The sequence below is a fragment of the Amblyomma mixtum genome, chromosome 3, assembly GCF_055824585.1.
Source record: "Amblyomma mixtum isolate Tamu chromosome 3, ASM5582458v1, whole genome shotgun sequence".
In the NCBI taxonomy this organism is placed as follows: domain Eukaryota; kingdom Metazoa; phylum Arthropoda; class Arachnida; order Ixodida; family Ixodidae; genus Amblyomma; species Amblyomma mixtum.
This window is the reverse complement of record NC_143014.1, coordinates 86,573,345-86,595,608: the sequence shown is the minus strand read 5'-3', so window position 1 is coordinate 86,595,608 and position 22,264 is coordinate 86,573,345. Positions and strand designations below refer to the sequence as shown.

Below are 22,264 nucleotides of genomic sequence, written 5' to 3'. Positions count from 1 at the left end.
AATGGAAATGAGAACTGATGAGCAATAACATGAAGAATTGGTTGTTTGTCGCCTTGTTTTACCGTGTATTCGAATGACTTTCTGCATCGAACTGCCCATTTCCACTGCTGCAAACAACATGCCTTTCGTTACACCCTCACAGAAGAAAGCAACAAAAACGAAAAATAAAACTGCAAGTACGCGAGGTGGTCACAAGGGCTCACTGGAGATCTTAATATCGGCAACCAGACCAAAATCTTACACGCAGAAATAGCAAACAATACTACTGTAATGCATTATATTACAAAAAGCATTTTCATAGGGCTAGAATAGCCCCATTGTAGTTGTCCGCCTTCTTAGCCCTGACCACGCGGCTGTGCGATAGAGTACATAACATATTGGCATCTGTCAGCGAGATAGTTGCATGAAACAATGTCGACATTGAGAGATAAACATATTTGAGGCCCATTATTACTCAGTAACAATGAACTGCCGCTTAATTATGCAGCACGAGCACGCATGGACGCTTGTTCAGGCAACACTTACTCATCTTAGCATGGTGCAATTAATGTAGCTCAAGAATTAGAGCTCCGGTACCATTTATTGGTTTCAGTAAATTCAAGTGAACCCTTCCTGACTTCACCTTTATTTCCGCTGACCTATATTTTGAGAGCTGTCGTGTACTCCTAGATTAATGAATGTTTCAACGCTGGACAATCGAGCACCGTCCATCATCTTTTGATAATCGGCACGTACACCCTCGTCTTTAGCAGCCACGTCGGAGCGCTTGCGGTGCCTATTTCGTTGTATGAGCTGAGTCAAGCGAGAGAGCGGAGTTTCTACCGGGGCTAATGCCCGAACTCGCCCGTAAAGCGAGCTCCGCGCTGACCGCGCGTCGGAGCGCGAGCCCACCGGCGCGTGCATACATGCGCTGCGGCGGCGCTCGTCCGCATCAGCCGACGCCATCTTACCCCGGTTCCTTCCCCGTGTTCGCAGCACTAATCCCGCGACTCCCGTAATCCCCAACGCCTAGTTCGACAACCATCCTCAGCTGCGTAGTTAGGGGCCGCTGTGCGCGCCTCCTCTGCCGGGAACAAGGGAAAACCTCCGCACAGAAAAGGACGACGGCTTTGTCGAATTAATGAGGCGATAATAGCCGGAGACATTAGGCGACACGGGCGGAGTTCCCGAGAGCTCGAAAATTTGCGCGAGCCCCGAGCGAGCGGGACGGCGCACAAAAACTAAAGCGCGAAAGGAGGGCCTCCTTTTCAGAACGAGCCGGAGAAGAAACACTCGCCGGGCGCAGACGCACGCACAAAGGCGCTGGCGCCCTGCGGGAAAAAAGCCAGGCGAAACAAAAGAGGGTAAATATCTCAAAGGGAACGGCACCGCGCGCGCTCATTGTCTCAAGCCGTTTTCTTGCTGGCGCCGGCGTGTACGCGCGCCGCCCGTTCCGTGCCCGCTCGGAGCTGCACATCTCATTAGGGACGCTAAGAAAACCCCTGCAAACACTTCGCTCTCGAAAGGAGAATTTTTCCCCTACATTCTCTCCGTTGCACTAATAACCAAACGGGAAGAAGCAAGAAAAGATTTTCATAAGCGCGACTGGTGGAAACTGCGCGAGGGGGAGTGGGCCATGCGCTGGGAGGAAAAGACCGGGGCGACACCGCGCAGCGGCCCCCGCGGCGGGCGGCGTCCAATTCTGTGTGCCTCGTACTCGCGCCAGCGCGCGCTGTGCACGGAGCTTTCGCGCGGCCGTTCCGTACCATTAATCGCCGCGTTCTCGACTAATTTCTCCCGCAGCGTCGAACTCTACCGGGCGCCCCGAGCGCCGGTTTCGGCCCTCGCTTCTTCTTCTCCGCGCCATTATAGCGGCGCCACTTCCGCGCGGCTCGCAATTTGTTCCCCCGGTGAAGAGCCGGAGGCGCCAGTGTTGATCGTCGGGATAATGAAAGTGTCGAACGGCGACTCATCTCGCCACGCAGTGCGAGCGGGCCTCGCGCGCTCATTAGGAGGCTTCGTCCGTTCCGCCGGCCCCACTCGGTCATTTTCCCCTCGCGTATAACCTTCGACCAACCGGCGATGGCCGCCATCGCTCGCACGCGCCGCCCTGTTACGAGGACGGCCGCCGAAGCGACCCAGGCTGCGACGAGGCCCCAGCGTGGGCGTCGCACGGTGGAGCGAACTTGTAGGAGCGGAGCCGCGCCTTGCCGCGCTGGAGAGTAGCGGTGCCACGGACCCACGGACAAGCGTGGTCGCGAGTCCGGTCACAACCAGAGAACACCGTGCAACACGTGCGAGCTTTATTACTTTTTCACTCGCCTGAGGAACTCCGCTTTTGATGTCGCCAACAGGTGGCCAAGAGGGGCCCAGATTGCGCCGAGCATAAGGTCAGAAACTCGTTGTCACTCTCATGTGCAACCTACAACGCCAGGTCGCACTGTAGGATCATACAGTCTATGCTGACCAAAAAGCAGAGGAAAACGTATCGTGAAGTTGTCAACCCCGGGAAACTCAAAAGCGCCTTTCGTGACCATTACGGGACTTGCCGTGGCTTCTAAAGTTGTGGCTTTTAGGCCGAAATCCTAGAAGTACTAGGCACAAGAAGATTGGGGTCACGGGATCGCTCTTTTTCCGCTACAAGTGCTAACGTGACAAGCCTCACGCGAGCTCCTTACCTCAAGAATTTCAAAGATGGAAAAGAGAATCATTACAATGCACGTGGAGCGAAGAGGACGACGTCAGCGTAGAACATCCACAGCCACAAAAATAAGAAAAATGCAGATATTTACCAAACTGTACCAAACGAGACAAAGCGTTTGTAGTTGCTTGTCGACTCTCGTAAGACCGGATCTGATTGGTATCCCTTCGTTCGTATGCAAAGAGAGAGGAAGAGTGAGGTAAGAGAAGGCGCAGGAGGCATGGCCACATGGGCGTCGAGTCCGGCCGCTGCGCCCAACAGCAGCAGTCACGCGACTGCGGGCCACGCGTAGCCCCAAAGCGGCAACAAGATTGCCGTTTCACGCAAGCCGAGACGGCCTCTGCGGGGCGCGGCGGGCGCGAGCGCCGGGGCGTCAATTTATGCGCAGGCACGGCCGCGCTGTCGCGTCTGCTCAGCGGCGAACGACGCCCGTTGAGTGATCGGCTTCTGTTCCCGCGACCGCAGCTCGCCGCCCGCGGCCTCTTGCAAGTGCATCCGACCGAGCTGCGGGCCAAAGATCGCCGCTTCCCTTGCGCGCTTAACCCCGGGCTCGAAACGATCGACTGGCCCAGCCGACCGCGCTTCCCGGCCGCCGCGGCCCGCTTCCTTCTTTTTTTCCGGTTTTCCTTCACCAACCCTCCTTCCTCCACCCTCACTTGTCTGCCCCCGCACAGCAGCGCGACGCGGTTAAGAACAACGGGAAGTGCTATACTTCTTTGAGCAGACAAGCACAAAGCCCAGCAGAGAAGGTGCGCCCTTGGTTTGCGAACAGACACACGGGCGCCACGAGCCGTTGTAAGACGAACGCCCGAGCCTCCTTCGCGCTATAGTTCGAAACACGGTTGGTAAGAAAGCGTTTCGCTGAGAAGTCGCTATCCGGATGCAGCACCGCCTTTTCATTTCTAGTGAGCCGACCAAACATCGTTTCGCACAGCCCCCGAACATATGTCCTCGCCTTGTCCAGTGTTACAGGGGCGAGAGTTATTGTTCTTCCTATAGTCTCATGTTAGGCTAAGAGGTTCCGCAATACATTTTCGGACACTCATCGGGGTGGTAGGGATGAAAGGAAGTTATCTATACAATAAATCTCGGCGAAAGAAAATACGTTAAGAGAAATTCTCTGGTAGCAGGCACAGTTCGTAGGTTTTGTATGGAAGCCATGAGTGAAGGAAACAAGGAAACAAAAAAATCGTTAGTCAGAACCTCGTGTCTGGCGAGCCTTGGTAAACGGAACTCGAAACGGACGCAACCTAAAGCGAAGCTAGCAATGCAACATCATTGCCACCGCGGTAAGCACTATTGTTTGCCTTCTTTCATGTCGAGTTGTTTAGCGTCTTCGGCACGGGAAGACTTTTTTTTCTTGTTTTTGAGCTGAGTTTATTGCCTCAGGCCTTAAAAAGAAAATGGTTATGCAGTTGAAACAAAGGGGTATGGTTATATAAATGAAAAGAGGTTGGCTGATCGAATGAAGTCTAGGACAGACCGTACAGGCATTTGTTGCTATGTCGCATTTCTCCAGCGTTACTCCAAGAGGCCAGAATTGCAACTGCATGCGATGGAGGTGTGGCGTAAAGATCACGTTAGAAAAGGCAGAGATTTCAGTAGTTTCGAAAGGGGCAAAATGATAAACGTTGATAAATGAGATCTTCTGTAGGGTGCTTGAAGATGAAGTGCTTCATCTGCAGTACGTAGACGAGTAGGCTGGGACTTACATGGAAGTTGCAACATGTCTCTCTAGAAGTTGGCAGCTTCATAGGCAGTAGTCTATAGACTGAGCGGAGGCCGGTTGAAGTTGAGCCCGCCAGAAATGCTGAACAGGCCAAGGAGTCCGTATTGCGAAGAATTTCGCAGTGAGGGAACCGGGTTCAGATGTTATTGTGCGTACATTACTGGTCATGGGTGACGCCATTAAGAAAAACAGGATGCCAGGGGCGAAGGAGAGAAGTAATGAGTTATTTTACAGCGCTGGGTGTTCTTAGGTCTTTCCTAAAAAATGTGGGATCAGCGGCTCCGTCCGCACAGACCACCTCCGGACAACAAACGGTAAAAATGCATCGTTGTATCGTTGTGTTCGGTATAATCGAGAAATACTTGTAGCTGGGCATGTTGGCGCATAATCAGGAAAGACACAGGAGAGGGAAAAATACGAACAGGGACGTAGTTAGGGAATGGGACGAGCGCTGTGCTTTCAACAAGCTTTATTGGACGAAGAACATATATATAGCATGCCCAGAAGTTAAAATATATAAATAAATAGCTTCCCGATCCCCTAAGACTCCGACTTGTGAGCTTTTGTGATATTTCAGACAGTCGCTCAATAATACTAAACGTGAGAAACTGCTCAATAGAAACTTTGGAATCGAATGCGTATACACTGAGGAGCCGGCATACAGACAGGATTTTCTTTTCTTTTTTGGGGAGGGGGAGGAGGGGAGAACTCCACGGCACAGTTGTTTGTTCATGTGCATGGACGCACTGAATGCAAGAGACGCATGTGCTTTGCTCTGCACTCAGCCTGAGGCACTTGCGCCGGCGCACTGGCTATATAGTAAGATACAACTTTACAGTGAAGCTACAGATGAAATTATAAGCTCAAGAAATTTGATGCGTCTGGGTTGTTTCTTACAGTCAAGCATTAAAAAAGCTGACTTCCTCCATTGCTGTAATTGGACAGTAGAGTAATAGAGGAAGCCGCGGACCGTGACCAGTGTCACCAACTGCTGTTTCTTTTTTTTTTTTTTTTGAAGTTGTATCCTACTATAGCTGATTTACTAGCGATGGTTTGCAGCTAGTGCGCACAACATTAGATTCGCAAACACCGTCGTCTTATGCCCAGTCTAGACCCCGATATTTAAGCAAAGGAACGGACTAGAAATAATGAACTTATTTATTGCTAACTCCACGCATTACCGCGGCTGCTTGGAAAGTCCAAATGCAGTAAATGCGTCCATGAATAACAGCTTGCAAAGTTGGCCAATCACAGAGACCAAGATACGAATGTCTCTGGGATCAGTTACCATTAGTGCCATGAATCTTTCTCTAGCTTCGGTCACGATTAAGAATGTTATTGCTTAATGTTCGTGGATTCAACAACTGAATTTCATCGTTTTCCTCTTCCGAAAAACATGTAGTACCTTTGCTTTTGCATATGAACCAGAAGATTTGCTACGTATTATGCAAAAGAACTAAATCTGAAATCGACGAATACGCGCATATCTACTTGGTAGGTCGGAGAATACTCCAGCTGGTGCCAATATTCACATGGATATCAAAGGCTGAGTGAAGTAAGGTTACGCCAAATATGTGGCAAAATAATGCTCGTCGAGTAAGTGCTGTCGATAAAGTGAAGGACAGAACAGAGCCCGAAGTGTACACTGCAGCCCAGCATTGTCACAATACCACTTTATGCAGTAGCCTTCAACTTGAACAGCATCATACAGCCGCTTGCCTATCTTTCATGCATGATTAATGCCCCATTGGAACTTCGGAAATACGTTAGGCAACGTGTGGTCGTTCAATGCGCGCCGAATCTCACTCCACACAAGCTGTGCTGCAATAGGCCAAATGCGGTTACATCGACTGACTCGTTATAGCACGATATTGTTATCAGTAAAAGGTCTGCTGTCTCGGGCCCTAGTCAGCATGCGCAGACCACTGCTACAACTCTTCGGTATGTGTGCGGAGTTTTGAATAAGTTTAAGTCATTGTGCGATAGCTATATCATGCAATGCAAACAAAGTACATTTGAGATTATGATTCAACTATGGCGATGATAAAACAAACAAAAAAAACTTTGCTAGTTAGACTCGGGTCGTGCGTCATTAATGCACTGCTGTATTCGTTCGAATCAATCAATATTAGCGACAAACGTCGACAGGGACAGGAGTAACGCACAATGGAATAGTCGTGTGGCTTGTATATATTAACGCGTTGAAAACTAATTACCGATTTCCGTCCTTCTAAAAAACAAAAAAAAAGAAAACCTCCCGGTTTCTAGCAACGTTTCTATTTACTGCCTGTGCCTTGTCTGCCAGCCTGAATATTAAAGTGTCTGGCCCGTACTGTTCCTTTCGACGTGCACAGTGCAAGTGGGGGACGAGCTTTTTCGTGTTCAGTGCAACAATGGTTAATCTAGGTGACAATAGCGCAGGCGTTTCGATTTAGCCATTGGTTTTGGTTGCAGGATGGCCCGCAGGAAGTTTAGCCCACCCCGTATGAACAGCGACGGTGTCTGCGCATCAGGTTACGCCTGCAGCAGTGACAGTTATAAAATAACGTCCCTCTCGACCTAACTACAGTGAATGCACTTTCTCCTGGACCATCTGTAGTCTGGTTTTGCGTAAGGTGCGGGAACCCGAGAAGAAACTGACCGGCTATTTAGCTCACTACTACAGGCAGTCGGCGTTCAAAAAACGAGATGATAAAAGGCACGCACGCACACACGCACACACACACACACACGCACGCACGCACACTGCGCTAACGACTGTGTTAGTCCGTCGTTGGTCAACGCAAAGTGTGAGTGTCCGTTCCTTTCACTCCACTTATTTATTCATTTGAGCGCCGTCCCTTTGTGGTGTGACGGTAACCCGAATCCAGCAGCCATGGCATCGGCCGACGGAGCGAGACAAATCCTATGGCCGTAGCTGCAGTCTGGGTTATACGGACGCGGCACTTTTAGTGCGCCGGCAGACGCGCGCTCAGCTTTCTTTTCTTTTTTTCTCGCGAATTATCTTCGCTCAGTCCGGTGGCCCTCGACTCAGCCGGCTTCCACAACGTGCTCGGACGGCCGGCGTCTTTCTTTGTCGGTGTCCCCTCGCTCCTTTGCTCGCAGCCGCTCGGCTTTTCCTCCCTCACCGTCCTCTTATCCTCTTCGTCCTCCTCACAGCCGGACAAAATCAAAAGCTCCGGGATGTGCAAAACGTGCCCCGAGCATCGATTACCATATGTGGAGGAAAGCGAGAGGGAAAATTAAGAGCGCGAGAGGGCAGCGGGAGAGGAGGCCGCGTCGGCGCAGGAGCGCGAGGACGCAGCGCGCCGGCGGCGGCGGCGTCGGCGGCGCCGGAGAGTGGCGGCAGGGGGGTTAGGGTGGGGGGGTTGCGCGGCCGAGCCGAGGGCGCCGCTCTCTCGGGCGCTCTTAATTTAAAGAAGGCGACGCCTCCTCGCCACCGGCGCCCCTCAGCCTCTTTCTGCAGTGGCTTGATCACCTTTTTGCCTTGATTGCGTTTCCTCATCAAGGCTCGCGATTGGCTCAGAGCGGACCGAGAAGGAGGCGGGGCCTGAGGTGTGACTCGTCACGCTTTCGCGGACAATGGGGCGGCCAGGTGGCGAGGAGAAGGGGTGGTCGAGGGCCGCTGCTCGCGAAGGGGGGAGGCGAACGAGAAGGGGGAATGCAGGGAACGGCGAAACAAAAAACGCGCTCCAATGCTTCAGAGGAAAGCCTGTTTATGAAAATGAATACACGTCACGCTCGGCGGATTACGGCGTGTACCCGATCACTGCTTCGCATTGCGGTTTGCGAAACACGCAACAATGGCCGGCCTCAGCGGAGGTGCCTCACTCGCTGTTGCTATGAGTCGGAGAGGCACAAAAGGCTCTTCTCGGCGAAGTGTCGCAGCTGCGTAGGAGCCAAATCACTTTGTGATATTCTACTCCTGTCGTTGACTTTAGAAATGACCTCCACGAGGCAGCAATCAGCGAAGTTACAGGTCGCGGGGCTTGCTCGGACAAATTCACCGCGCGAGGAACACAGACACGTAGCACGGTTGTGACATCCGCCGGTTCAAACGGAATGCTCTTGTTTATGCACCGCTGACGGCTCGTGACGCCATTTCGTAACCGTCTAGCAATTCGCCTGATCTAAGGTGTTTCCCCGGTTTCTTTTTCTCAGCGCAGACGAGACCATGATGTGGGCGGCACAATCCATCACTGAGCGACGCGTCGAAAGTGCTGCCGTATACGATGAACACTTTAAGAGGATAGCTTCATGCAGACCTTCCTCCAGACGGTAATCGCGCCCGAGATGATTACCTTCTCAAAAACTTTGAAGGGCACGTACCCGTTGTTCCGTTTCCTTGGGCCGCGAATGTAGCCTTTTCTCAGCAAGTGCCGTGTGCACTGGATGGGACAAAGGCTGCAGCTAATTTGATGAAGTCTTTGGCCAGCTTGGCGCTCCATTGGACATCAAACATTAGCGTTATTTTTTTGTAGATTTGCAAGAAGCACGTCAGTTTGGTATGTTGCACGATCCTGATTTAGTTTACCCTTCAAATTCCACGTTCACGCAGCGAGAGACCGATAAGCAGTCAGCATTCAAGGATGTTTTTCTTTCCACTCCTGAACATGCAATGCGATGAACCATGGTAGGCCTGGACACAACTAGCTGATGATAATCAGCTAAATAGATAGTTCTGTTTTTGCTAATAGATGAACAAAATAAACGTTACTATTACAAAAACCAGAAATGGCGACCTCGAGCACTTATGAACAGGAGGATATTCGTTGCAGTTATGTGCTATTCACGAAGCAGAGACGAAGCCTATCATTCGAATATGTAGCCCTTCCATTGGTTGTTCGTGATTTTCCTGGTTTCGTTTGAACTAAACTCCACAACCTCCTGCCGGATTAGCCTGGTACCAGTTCGCAGTACATTAATACAAACGCATGAAAGTTTAATTCCATCAATCGCCTCAGAGAGCGTGAATGCTTTATAACCTTCACGTGGACGTGCTCTTGGTTGCGTTCAGTGCACGGCCTTCTGACCTAACGGTGTCATGCAGTCATGACTGTACAGCAGGGAAGTGCGACGATACAAAACATACCATCTGACAGTGCTTACTCCTCCTGGAATGCTCGTACAGGGTAGTCCTCACTTGCATGCAGGACACTATATATCTACTAGAGCCTTCCGTTGCACGCCATCAGATGCGTTGAAAAACGGCGCATGCCTCTCGAATGTACAAAAAATTGAACAAAGAGCACGTCCAGTTTTCAGGATCCCCGCCAGCTAACAGACTAATTTAGTTCAAATATAGAAAAGTTGCCTGACCACTAATGGCGTCTTTCATTAGCTGGCGGTCCGAATTGACGCCATACCTCTGCGCTCGCATGCGACCGAGTGAGTCGTTTTCATCGTTCCATAAATTTGATACAAGATAGATATGAGACCTGATATTGGGTTTCCTGCTTTTAGGGGAACTTTAACAATAATATGCATTCTTGCCAGATGGCAAGCCGCTGTAAGGTTGCCGCGAAGTTTAGGAAACATCAGTAAAATCGGGAGATTCTGCACTCCAGTTTTAATCACAGGACATGCACTGCATTCAGCAAGCCAGCAAAGTAGAGAGCAGTACCCACAGCTGCCAATGGGCGGATGCGAAAGATGGTATCATCTGTCAACGCCATGCTCGCGGATGCCCCAGGAGCAGCAAGAAGAATTTTAAGAGAGGGTATATTACGTGCAGAAGAGTTTGTCTTGCTCGGAAAAATTAGCTACGGTCAGCGGAATTATAAGCTGCGAGTTCAGAAAAAAAAAAAAAAAAGCTTTCATCTGGCTCAATCGTTTCTTTCTCAGTAAGTTCTACCACTGTAGTAATCGTGAGAGGCAGGCATTTTTCTAGCCAAATTTCTTATCAATGGGACAATTTCTTATCATTGACCTCCACTGTGGCGGCGGTACCAGTAATGCCGTTCTTATCATTCGATCTTCGCGTTATTTTGAAAGCTTGAATCATCCTGAAACGCACTAATTATTTGAGTGCGCATTTCACTGGCGATCATGACTACAGGAGGTACTTATCGATGACTGCAATTACGCAACTTTCCGTGAGGTAAGGCCTGCGGGAATAGTGCACAAGTATTGGACACTAGGCCAAATGCAAAAAAAAAACAAAAAAAAACAAAAAAAAACAAAAGAGGGAGTAAGAAATGTACTACTAATGGACGCCATTCTGCGCACAGAAAATATATCTCATGGCGGTTTCGCTTCTTATGTGCTCGCATTTTGCAGCGTGAGCACGCGCACCGAGACAGTCGCGTACCTCTGTTACGCGGGCGTTTTCAACGGCAGTTCAGTTCAGCAGTACAGCTTGGCGATGTTAGAGGGCAGCGTCAGTAGCAACCCAATTTATCTGAGACCGCTAATCCCTGTTGAATGGATCAGCTGGAAAAAGCGAGGTCGACGGCCTCGCTGTGTCGGCAGAGCTGGCGACATTTCCGCTAGATATGTTTTCTCGAATCGAACGAGGGATTGCTGTACTGACCACTATATCTATGAAACTACAACTTCCACCGAACGGAAACGAAGAAACACACAGACATTCAGCACAGCATCACAAAAATTGTGACCAAGTGTGCAAACTAAATAACTCTTGGATTGTCCTGGCTCTGTGCGCTGTTCAGTTGTGGCGTACGCCGAGCACGAAGCTTACGCATAAATTGCAATCCAGTAAAATATGACACGAAATGAGTGGTTAAAGTCAAAAGTAACAAAATACAAGTAACTTTTTATTGATCAATGGGCCGCAAATAGCAGGATAACATGGCTACACGACAGAGAGGTAGAGCTCAATTTCTAAGGAGGTACCGTGTCAACACAGTTGACTGACGCTCATCTCAACGGCAGTTTTAAAGCTGCAGTGTCGTTGAGTTCAACGGCAGCTGAAACTTCCCGTTAACTGGGGTATCAATCCCGAAAGGTCAAACCAGACTCGTAAGGAGTGGCAGGAAGACAGTGAGTTGCCATTTGGGATAACTGGAGAGCAAGAACTCTATGACGGTTTCGAGAGATGACAGCTTACGAAACGGACGCACAAAGTTAACCCGCTGCTGCGCGCTCTGCTCCGCAGACGCATCGTTCGGCTAATCCGGCGAAACAGAAGGACACTCGCAGCGAAGCCGCATTACAAAGTAAGCTAAAGAGGGCGCACCCTAGAGTAAAGGCGAAGAACATCGCGCATGAGCAGTGGCGGGAGGCACTGAAGCAAAGCCAGAGGAGTAAACATCCGTCGCGACACTTGCTGCATCCGAGGAGGTGCACGCGACTCCACGGAGCCTCCTTACGCAACCTCAACGCCAAAGGATAAGTGCGACGAAAAAAAGGCATTGGAAGCAGCAGAAATCACGGCGGCCAGAAAGAAATGATATCAGGCGCGTACAACACAGGAGGAGCACAAAGGAAGCGGCGGGAAGACGTCAGTGGGAATAAACTCCCCAGCCACCTCCCCCAGAACGACAGTTCGCTTTCATAACCCATTCTGCTCCATTTACACGAAAGACGCTCGCCAGACACTCAAAGAGCGCACACAAAACGGCTCCCGAGACGAGAGAGGGGCCACGCGAGGAAAACGGGAGGACGGAGGAAAAGGAGGAACCGACGCCGACGGGAATCGCGGCAAAATAAGCCGCCGCGGCCGAAGCAAAAGACTCGCAAAGCGCGGCCGCCAGCGTCAGCGCCGCCACGGAGGAGAGGGCGGCGGGGAAACCCAAGGAGCGCGCGAAAAGAGGCGCAAAAACCATAAAGGACAGCATTTTCAAATCTTATAACAAGGATCTTGGATTCGTCGGTGGCGTCGGCGGTGCGAGGTGCAAGCGCCGGGGACTCGGAGGCCGAAAGGAGCGGCAAATAAAGAGCCGCTATACTGTGAATAGATATTTAACGGGTTGAAAGAAACCGCACAAGAAAACGGCGATATGGGGGGAGGCGAAACTTGAGAGAGCACGGCAATAGAGGCGCATATATAACGCTCCACTTTCCGTATGCAAATAGCCAGAAAGATGGAGGAAAGGGGACAGTTTGAGAAATAAAGCCCGGCTCGGGCCAGAGAAACACACGCGCGCGCGCACACACAAAGCGGACTCCCGAGAAGGGAGCATTTTGGAGCGATTTGTTTTCTATTCTGGCAGCGGCGTGTCTTTTGAATCCCGATTTCTCCGCTGTGGCACTCGGCTGACGATCGCGCTATCAAAAGGCGTGAGCTACGTTGATTCATGTGACTCGGGGAGGCTCTACTCGGAAGGGAAGTATCAATGGCCACTTGGCCAGAATGTGCAAAAATACAAGAGAAGAGCGGGTGTGCACTGCACAGTCGCCTTGCGCGAAGCGTTTGTTTAACACCGTTCATCCGCTAGCGCCTCTGTCACGGTGCTTGAGTACGTCACAGTGATTTAGCCTTGTCTAAATTCTTAGAGCTATGTTCTCTGACAAGAGCTCCATATTTACCTTGCCTTTAGGTCGCGAAAACTTGCACCACTGGCTCGGCTTTCGGTCGACTGAAGGTTGAACTTTAGGTCTGCCGCACCAAGCTGTAATGAACTAATGAACGACCGCTGAGTACTCATCGCAGAACACGACACAAACAAAGCACTTCTATATTTTCCTTTCACGCTTTGTTCACCTTTTGTGACGCTTTGGTTCCGACGAGCGGAGCGCCATTGTGTGCAAATTTCATTAATTAAGTTCAGATCATGAAACCTTAAGAGCACACATACACAGATACTGTGCTGACATTGACGGCGTATATATATATATATATATATATATATATATATATATATATATATGGGCGTGTTCAGATAAGAACGGTAATCGAGGTCCCATGACCATTTTTTGTTTTCAATGAAATTTTTATATAGGATGGGCAAATGTGTCCACACAAAGGAATGAAGCTTAGTTTTGCAAGAAGTTTCGTAGTTTTCTCGAAAAAAAATCGCATGTCACAAGAGGTGGAGAATGCCGTTTTTGGCACTTCGCAAAGTTGCAAGTTTGAAGCCTCATTCCATGCACAAAAAAATTTTTTCTGCGAATCAGCATTTTTTCAAAACTTTTTTACAACTTTTACAATCCTAAAAAATAAAAAATGTTTTCTTGCTTTTTCAACCTTCCGAGTAAAAAAATTGCAAACTTCGCTTCTGGAGCTATGCGGCGCAAAAAAGGCACTTTTCAGGGCAGCCTTAGGGCAAGATGCATAAAGATCTTCCCACTGAATATTTTTCTCAGTATTTTTCAGCTGCTTTTACTCACCTCAGGCAAGTTCTGTTGCTCTAGACTCGACAGATAGTTTTCAGTACGGTCTCAAAATTGGCCGAAGTTCAAAAACGCCAAAAAAGTGACAACTTTGACTTGGGTTTAAAAAAAAGAATCATCATCGAATTTTATTAAAATTTGCCTGAATAATCCTCAATACATGGTAATTGTAAGGCACTAGAAAAGTGTTGCATTATATTGTTTTAAAATACAGAAATAAACACAAAACTGAGTTCATGTTTTTGTTATATACAATTGCTTATTACTCCCTCTTAGAAATAGTAGCTGCCAGAAATTTGATTTAGCACTCATTGAACGTGGTTACATTTTATTTACCCCAATATCCGAACCATTCTCAATGCTTATAGAACTTCTATTCGCTTGTTAGCGGCGCTCTTAATGCGTGAAAATGGGAATAAATTCGCTATTTTGCCTGAGGTCATAAGAATTGGCTGGTGGCGGTCAAACGTTGTTTGTATTCTCCAATTTATTCGTCGTACGGTCTGTTGGTATATATAATCAATTCATTAAAGATATTAGATCATTTCTCGGTTCTTATCAAAATTTTTATATATAAAAGTTAATATTAATGCGTTTCTGAAGTCGGCGTTTTCGAACCTACATCTATTTACCTCTGTGTTCAAGGGTTCTACAAGGCACTGTCAGGAGACAAAACGTCGTCTCCTGAGGGGAACGATTTATCTGCAATGTTTTTAATCATGGGGAGTTTTAATCAGGAGTCAATTTAAAAATGGGATGCCGCTTCATGCGCACATTGCAATTCAGAAAATCGTAACAAGAAATAAACGGCGGCAGTTGATTTCGGTTTTGCGCACGGTATATTGTCCAGCACGAAGCACTAACCAGATCACAGTCTCTTCCATTCAGAAGCAGCGGTGGAGGCCACGTAGGATGCACTGCCTTCAGTTGACTGAACCTACTTCCACAGGTGGAGCGTCTGAACTCCAGGCACTTTCTTTGCCAGTTTCCATTGTTCCTTCTTCACTTCGCGAAAGTCTGCAAGCTGTGGCAGCTCCAGAATGGTGGTGTTCTTTAGTGTTTCTTGAATTGCGTCTACGAAGCCTCCGGCTCTGTGTATGGCCTCATTTGCAGGCTTCCGCAAGTTGCGTTGTGATGCTCGATGTTTCACTAGCCCACCAACGCCGTCGCAAGCATTTTTGCAGTGTCCAGAGGCCGAAAACATCAATATCGTCCGTTGACATTCACTGCGCTGCAGCTCATGAAACTGGTATTTATTCCTGAAGTGAGCGGGAGCCGGGCCCGTCACTCAAATATATTATCTTGGTAAAGATTGGCGCGTTTTCTTCGAGATGTGCTTTGATTTTCGACAGAGCCAAGCATGCATGAGCGGAATCATGAGACATATCGTCGAAATTAACGGCGTACTTACGAGTCGATTTTCTTGACATTCTAAGATTGGCCATGAAATGCATTCCCTACAACTATATTACATCTGTGCAAGCAAGAGCAATACATGAAAAAACACACGGCTGCAAGAGAGGTGCAATTGTTTTACATTCTGATTTCGCCAAAAAATGAAAGTTGTGCTTCCAGACTCAGTACAAGCGTACCATTGGCAGAAAAATCAGGTAATCGTGTTTACCTGCGTTGTCATGTCAAGAAAATCGACTCGTAACTACGCCGTTAATTTCGACGATATGTCTCATGATTACGCTAATGCATGCTTGGCTCTGTCGAAAATCAAAGCACATATCGAAGAAAACGCGCCAATCTTTACCAAGATAATATATTTGAGTGACGGGCCCGGCTCCCGCTCACTTCAGGAATAAATACCAGTTTCATGAGCTGCAGCGCAGTGAATGTCAACGGACGATATTGATGTTTTCGGCCTCTGGACACTGCAAAAATGCTTGCGACGGCGTTGGTGGGCTAGTGAAACATCGAGCATCACAACGCAACTTGCGGAAGCCTGCAAATGAGGCCATACACAGAGCCGGAGGCTTCGTAGACGCAATTCAAGAAACACTAAAGAACACCACCATTCTGGAGCTGCCACAGCTTGCAGACTTTCGCGAAGTGAAGAAGGAACAATGGAAACTGGCAAAGAAAGTGCCTGGAGTTCAGACGCTCCACCTGTGGAAGTAGGTTCAGTCAACTGAAGGCAGTGCATCCTACGTGGCCTCCACCGCTGCTTCTGAATGGAAGAGACTGTGATCTGGTTAGTGCTTCGTGCTGGACAATATACCGTGCGCAAAACCGAAATCAACTGCCGCCGTTTATTTCTTGTTACGATTTTCTGAATTGCAATGTGCGCATGAAGCGGCATCCCATTTTTAAATTGACTCCTGATTAAAACTCCCCATGATTAAAAACATTGCAGATAAATCGTTCCCCTCAGGAGACGACGTTTTGTCTCCTGACAGTGCCTTGTAGAACCCTTGAACACAGAGGTAAATAGATGTAGGTTCGAAAACGCCGACTTCAGAAACGCATTAATATTAACTTTTATACATAAAAATTTTGATAAGAACCGAGAAATGATCTAATATCTTTAATGAATTGATTATATATACCAACAGACCGTACGACGAATAAATTGGAGAATACAAACAACGTTTGACCGCCACCAGCCAATTCTTATGACCTCAGGCAAAATAGCGAATTTATTCCCATTTTCACGCATTAAGAGCGCCGCTAACAAGCGAATAGAAGTTCTATAAGCATTGAGAATGGTTCGGATATTGGGGTAAATAAAATGTAACCACGTTTAATGAGTGCTAAATCAAATTTCTGACAGCTACTATTTCTAAAAGGGAGTAATAAGCAATTGTATATAACAAAAACATGAACTCAGTTTTGTGTTTATTTTTGTATTTTAAAACAATATAATGCAACACTTTTCTAGTGCCTTACAATTACCATGTATTGAGGATTATTCAGGCAAATTTGAATAAAATTCGATGATGTTGTTTTTTTTTAAACCCAAGTCAAAGTTGTCACTTTTTTGGCGTTTTTAAACTTCGGCCAATTTTGAGACCGTACTGAAAACTATCTGTCGAGTCTAGAGCAACAGAACTTGCCTGAGGTGAGTAAAAGCAGCTGAAAAATACTGAGAAAAATATTCAGTGGGAAGATCTTTAGGCATTTTGCCCTAAGGCTGCCCTGAAAAGTGCCTTTTTTGCACCGCATAGCTCCAGAAGCGAAGTTTGCAATTTTTTTACTCGGAAGGTTGAAAAAGCAAGAAAACATTTTTTATTTTTTCGTATTGTACAAGTTGTAAAGAAGTTCTGAAAAAATGCTGATGCGCGGGAAAAATTTTTTGTGCATGGAATGAGGCTTCAAACTTGCAACTTTGCGAAGTGCAAAAAACGGCATTCTCTACCTCTTGTGGCATGCGATTTTTTTCCGAGAAAACTACGAAGCTTCTTGCAAAACTAAGGTTCACTCCTTTGTGTGGACACATTTGCCCATCCTATATAAAAATTTCATTGAAAACAAAAAATGGTCATGGGACCTCGATTACCGTCCTTATCTGAACACGCCCATATATATATATATATATATATATATATATATATATATATATGACAATGACATTCACGCCGTCGCTAAAGCTTACATAAAATCGTGTGAATTACAAAAGCATGGTTTCTTAGTTAACGCACTTTGTCCATTTGCCCACGTTTCCATTCTGCTCAAGAAGTCAAAAGCTACGGTGCGACCATTTTAATTGCTTCGACGGATCGGTCTAAACTCTTGCAATTAGAATGACCAATTAAAGCGCTACGTTTCGTAGATCTTTAAGCTACCGGGCACATGAGACGTCATTTTTCATCCTTTCCGCTTCTCAAGCACGGCGGATGCTATATAATCGACGCCGATATTTGTGAAACCTGTTCAGACAGAAGTCCCAATGTATCTGTGATTGCTGCGTGAGGGAGATCTCGTTAGTTTTGAGATATTCCATGCAAAATTAATATGTCAATGCTAAGATGTCTAAAACGCATTATAGCATGCATACTAAATACTTCACCCACACACAGGCGAAGGTGGCAACGTAAAACTATACATGAGTGCGTTGCCGTATGGTCTGAACAAAATAAAGTGTGGAAAGTATTCTGCATTACAATTACCGGCTAGCAGTAAATTATGACAATGATATCAGCCTCCTTAACAGCGGTGCCTCAATAAACCAGGGATGATCGCAAGTTCAGAACCCGGGTCCCTGGTTAGCCTTCTGCAGTTAAAGGGCAACTCCGTGGTTGTTTGAATATTTTGAGTTGATAATCGCTTCGCATTCCTTGAGTCCCTTTAGTCTGGGGCAAAAAAAAAATACGTTTTTCAAAACCCCAAGCAGAAGCAATTAAAAGATCAAAACCTGGAAAACCGAAAAGGAAAGTGGGCTTCGGCCAAACGATGACGTCACGACAGTGTCCCATGACGTCACGGATACTGTCACAAAACCTATCGTGTGCGCGTTGATTGGCTAAACTAGCGACTGTAGTTCAGAGCTTCGGTCATTATTTGTCTGAAATGACCGAAAGCCAGCTCGAAATTATGTCCTTCAGCAAACATATATCGACGGTCGTGCGTCCTGTGACGTAACACGCAAGGTTGCCCGTAGAAACCTCCCCGATTCAGGCCACGAAATGGGAAATTTTAAAATTCATTTGCGGCGCGGCAAAATACCATCCCGCAGCGAAACTGGGCACAAAAGAACAGACAATTGTAAAGAAAGTACCGTGAAAGTTTAGTAAAATCAGAGGAGGCAGAGAAAAAGGTGGAGTTTGCAGTTAAGCCGCGAGACGCTCTATAAAAGGCATAGCACCAAAATTAACCAAGTAAATGAAGGGACAAAGTAATCAGGAAAGTAGCAAATGCGCGAAGCCACGGAAAGCGAATAAAACGAGATTATTTCAGAAAATTTTAGAAACTTGGACGTCAAGCCGAAATACAACTGGTTTCTGTGTCTACTGATTTTGAACAAAAAAGGTGATTGTCTCTATGGCACAACCCGAAGGCGTTCTATGTTATCGGTATTTACAGGGCATCTGAGAGAAGCATCTGTAAGTGAAACTGTAAGATGGGCCTAATGCACAATGCGAGTATTCTGAGCAAGTACAAGAACAGATATTTATTCCAGTGCTAGTTTCGGAGTCCTCCGTGTCGAAATAATCTTGTTAAGTGTTATTTCTGTTGCCGTGGCTCGCTTTCAGTTTCCTTCCATCCTTTCCCTCCTCCAGTTGTAAAGAGGTTCGTGAATACTGAAGCACGTGACGCAGTCGATCATCACAAATCGCTTTTCCGTCGCTGTAGTGACGGGCAGACGCTCATTCAGTGGTGGCGCCTGCGCGATGTGGGTACTGTTGGGCCACTGATGGGACGTAGGTTGAACACATGAGGCGAACCGTCCGTTGGCGTCTTTAACTTTGACTTTGAAGTCGCCGTAATCATGGGCACTAAACCGTATCCTTGGCTCCTCTTCTCTGGGCCCCCGCTATTTCCTAGCGGCTGTTTCGTGCCGTGCAGGTCGTTCGCGACTCGCATGCCGATTTTCGTGCGCGCTGCACCCGTTTCTCGAGCGCCTCGTTATCAAGCTGTCGCACTACGACGGCGTCTTCGTGCCAGTTACTCTTCCACGGTAAGGTGCCCTTTTCTTCGATGCACGATGTTATTTATGATGGCGGTGTTGCACCTGTGCACAGGTAAGCACAAAAGCTCAAATGAACGCGTCGTCATTTTCTAGTACCACTCCTTATTCTTCGCCATCTTTGTCTTCTTATTCTGACGAGACTACATCGAACATCAATGAGCGATAAGGTTGTCCCTTTAAATGATTTGCATTTAAAATAAGATGTATAGATATCACAATGGAGGCCAAAAGGTGTTCTCCCACAGCATAAAAGACACACATGAATATTGCACAACACTAGTAGCACCGCGTAGCACCTGGAAACCTGCAGTTCGCTTGATCGATGACCAGGTCAGAGCGAATTGGCCGGCCGTTGTGGCGACCCGATGGATCGCAGGGGTGAATTTTCGCGCTAACCTGGCCAACGCATTACGACGAGAGGGCCGAGCAAGAGGCGCGATGAAGAGCGCGCGTGGACGCGTCCTGCCGGTGCTCTGCCCGTACGTGGGAGAGCGCATGCGCGCGCCGGTCGTGTCGATGACGATGCGACCGGAGAACGTCGGTTGAGGAAAGAGCAGTCGACAGAAGCTGCGCCGTGGCCGCCGTCGAAAAGGTTACATAATTATCCGGCGTGCGTGGAAATTATGGCGGCTGGGGAAACCGCGGGGCTTCGCATCGATCGGCCTCACAGCAGGCCAAATGAATTTCCCTCCTTGGTGGTGGGGAGCTCTTGGACCTCTCCTCTTCTTCCCAACGCGATGCGTATTCCAGCAGTGACGTCGCCACCAACCATGTGCGCGTATATATATATATATATATATATATATATATATATATATTTGTGTGTGAGAGAGCACGAACATGCCAGGCAGGCTATGGCCACGGGCGCTCTTTCCGGCGTTGACCGGCCTATTTGTGCGGCACGCTGCGAGCGCCCTTTCTCCCGCGGACGCCTCGCTATTGATGGATGGCCGGAGGCGGCCAACGCCAGCATTGTTCCCGCGGCGGCAGCTTCGGCAGCTGCGACTCATCCTGCTCTACCCGGTGAGAGTGCCCCGGCGCGCCCCTCTGCGGCCCTGAACTTGTGCCGCACGCGCGGAGGCGGCAGGTCAGTGGGACGCCGCCGCCAGCGTCGTGGTCGGGACCATCCCTCACCCTCTGCGCGGACCGGCCGCGCAGTGCTTTCGGGCACTTCGGCAACCGCTTCGAGTGGTAATGGCATCGCAGGGCGCAGCAAAAAGAGAGATGACCAACAGGAAAGCTGGCAGCAGCATCTTCACCCCGAAGACGTCTCGCAAGATCGCTGTTACGTGCCTGTCGCTCATGCTTCGCACGCTTGGGCGGGACTGAATTTTTAAGGCTGCCTGTGAGCTGCGCTAATTCGCCTCCTTCGTGTCACATGGATGCTGTACCTCTACAATAAACCTGGTAGCCCATTTTCAGCATCGACTTGGATAGCTAATGGAAAGCTCTTGTGCACATAGTTTAAAGAGCTGGAACCACGTAAGAATTCCCGTTTCAGGCAGACACTAGAGCGCTTGACTGCAGCGCCCAAAAGGTACGGCGTAAAACAGTTTGTCAGCGCTACATTAACAAGGCAAACACAGCCCCTATTTCTCCCATACCTTAGCTTTCTTTTATAGGCTGCCAAGAAATAAAAAGTAGCATAATTTTATCGAAGAAGGATGGATAACTGGGCGAGTTTGTACTGATACATCGTGGGAGGGAACAGCGCGAAACAAAACGACAGACAAAGCAAGAGGACACAAAGACGAGCGCTGACTCGAAACTGAATTTTTTATTCAAAACGAAAACATATATACATCACAATCACGTGAACAAACAGAGCAACGAGCATTGGTCTAGCGGAATCAAGACCATCAAACGCACAATATGCCACGTGGTGAACTCCGAACAAAGGCACCCCTGAGAACCGAAATGAAGCAAGTCACGAATTATCTAAAAACGATACTTCTTTGTCAACTAATGCCAAAGAAGGCTGGCTGATACACTGTGATTCTTTCTTCCGTATGAAATAAGCTTCCATAATCTCCCTTGTCAATTTATCCCGGTGTCTAAACAAAATTTTAGTTTTTGTGACCAAAGGGCGGCACTTTTTCTGCTTTTTATCATTTTCCTTCCCACACTCGCGGCAATGATGTTTCAGATGAGAGTATCTGGTGTCTGATAGTGAATTAAGATGTTCCCTCGGGCGAACATTAATACATCGGCCTGTCTGACCAATGTATACTTTTTTGCACGAGAGTGGAAGCTCGTAGACTACAGAGCATGCGCATTCCACCAACGGTGACCTGTGAGTAACACGGCATTTAAATGGACTAACTCCTAATACATTTTCACTACAGTTTCTGATGGCCCGGCAAAGCCCGCTCAACTTACAAGGTGCCGAAAAAACAACTTCGACTTCAAACCTACCAGCTACATTTTTTAGATTTTGGGCTACTCTGTGAATGTAGGGGATGACTGCCCTTTTCTTACATGCCTTGTCCCTCTTTCACTTGACGAAATCCGTCCTCACCAGCCGCACCAACTTTTCGCACTTTGCCGAAATAACCGAATCAGGGATAAATTGACAAGGGATATTATGGAAGCTTATTTCATACGGAAGAAAGAATCACTGTGAATCAGCCAGCCTTCTTTGGCATTAGTTGACAAAGAAGTATCGTTTTTAGATAATTCGTGACTTGCTTCATTTCGGTTCTCAGGGGTGCTTTTGTTCGGAGTTCACCACGTGGCATATTGTGCGTTTGATGGTCTTGATTCCGCTAGACCAATGCTCGTTGTTCTGTTTGTTCACGTGATTGTGATGTATATATGTTTTCGTTTTTCAATAAAAAATTCAGTTTCGAGTCAGCGCTCGTCTTTGTGTCCTCTTGCTTTGTCTGTCGTTTTGTTTCGCGCTGTTCCCTCCCATGAGATAATTTTA

The 22,264-nt window shown here is 47.9% G+C and overlaps 2 protein-coding genes across 12 annotated transcripts in view; one reads left to right on the top strand and one right to left on the bottom strand.

Moving 5' to 3' along the window:
- Window positions 1-22,264, top strand: part of LOC149350833 (thiamine-triphosphatase-like) — a 663,235-nt gene that overhangs the window by 237,914 nt on the left and 403,057 nt on the right. The gene's annotated exons all lie outside the window — the stretch shown is intronic.
- Window positions 1-22,264, bottom strand: part of zfh2 (Zn finger homeodomain 2) — a 339,472-nt gene that overhangs the window by 283,416 nt on the left and 33,792 nt on the right. The gene's annotated exons all lie outside the window — the stretch shown is intronic.